Source organism: Etheostoma cragini, chromosome 5, assembly GCF_013103735.1.
Source record: "Etheostoma cragini isolate CJK2018 chromosome 5, CSU_Ecrag_1.0, whole genome shotgun sequence".
Taxonomy (NCBI): Eukaryota; Metazoa; Chordata; class Actinopteri; order Perciformes; family Percidae; genus Etheostoma; species Etheostoma cragini.
This window is the reverse complement of record NC_048411.1, coordinates 29,781,138-29,782,208: the sequence shown is the minus strand read 5'-3', so window position 1 is coordinate 29,782,208 and position 1,071 is coordinate 29,781,138. Positions and strand designations below refer to the sequence as shown.

The 1,071-nt window shown below is 51.7% G+C and overlaps 1 protein-coding gene and 1 long non-coding RNA gene across 2 annotated transcripts in view; both read left to right on the top strand.

The window, feature by feature from the left end:
• Nucleotides 1-1,071, top strand: part of inpp5l (inositol polyphosphate-5-phosphatase L) — a 37,450-nt gene that overhangs the window by 3,788 nt on the left and 32,591 nt on the right. The window lies entirely within an intron of this gene.
• Nucleotides 503-1,071, top strand: part of LOC117944276 — a 2,059-nt gene continuing 1,490 nt past the window's right edge. The window contains exon 1 of the long non-coding RNA XR_004656525.1: nt 503-626. This is a non-coding gene — a long non-coding RNA (uncharacterized LOC117944276). The remainder of the gene's footprint in view (nt 627-1,071) is intronic.

The window sequence follows — 1,071 nt, the reverse complement described above, 5'->3', positions numbered from 1 at the left end:
GTCACCTTTAACCGTGTCCCCTTTAACTGCATCCCCTTTAACAGCGTCCCCTTTAACCGCGTCCCCTTTAACCGCGTCTCCTTTACCAGCGTCCCCTTTAACCGCGTCCCCTGTAACAGCGTCCCCTTTAACAGCGTCCCCTTTAACCACGTCCCCTTTAACCGCGTCCCCTGTAACCGCGTCCCCTGTAACCGTGTCCCCTTTAACAGCGTCCCCTTTAACAGCGTACCCTTTAACCGTGTCCCCTTTAACAGCGTCCCCTTTAACCGTGTCCCCTCTAACAGCGTCCCCTTCAACAGCGTCCCCTTTACCGTGCTGGGACCGTCTCCAGACCTCGACTCGGTGCCACCAGGAACATTTCTGTGGCCCGGCAGCAGTCTCCTGGAGATGGTGGCCATAGTTGTTTGTTTTGTGAGCTTGTTGCGTTGAATAGATGTCGTTGTCACACAAAACTTTCCCTTTCCCATACACATGGTGTCGGACAAATGGGATCTCATCAAAAGCCGTCTTGGTTCGTCTTCAGCACTCTGGTCTGGTTGAAATAAAGCTTTAATTCACCCATTCACATGTGGAGATATGCTGCTCCATACACGATAAAAGTCCTGATTATTCAAATGGAGCCTGGTGTGTTGGAGGTGGAGATGTTGAGGCTGTTTCATGTTAAAGGATCTTACTCGTTAACAACAAGGTCTCTCTCTGTAGGAATCCTTCCTATGACGTTGTGAGTCTGTCAGACAAAAAAAGAACTGGCCATGTGCATCATGATTAGAGATTTGGGGGGTGGCAGTAGCTGGAGAGGGGCCAGTTCACCTCCTGGGCACTGCCAAGGTGCTCTTGAGCAAGGCACCGAACCCCCAACTGCTTTTCAATGGGCAGCCCCCCCCCCCCCCACACTCTGATATCTCTCCATTAGTGCATGTAGAGGTCCTGAGCATGTCTCACAGGCCTGTGTGTGTAATAACAGAGTGTAAAGTGTAGTTTTCCCTTGTGGGTTTAACCCGTTTGTGCCGGATGCTTCGCGCCGACACATCTACCGCCGGTTACTGCGTTGCGTAACTCTGAACCTCCTGC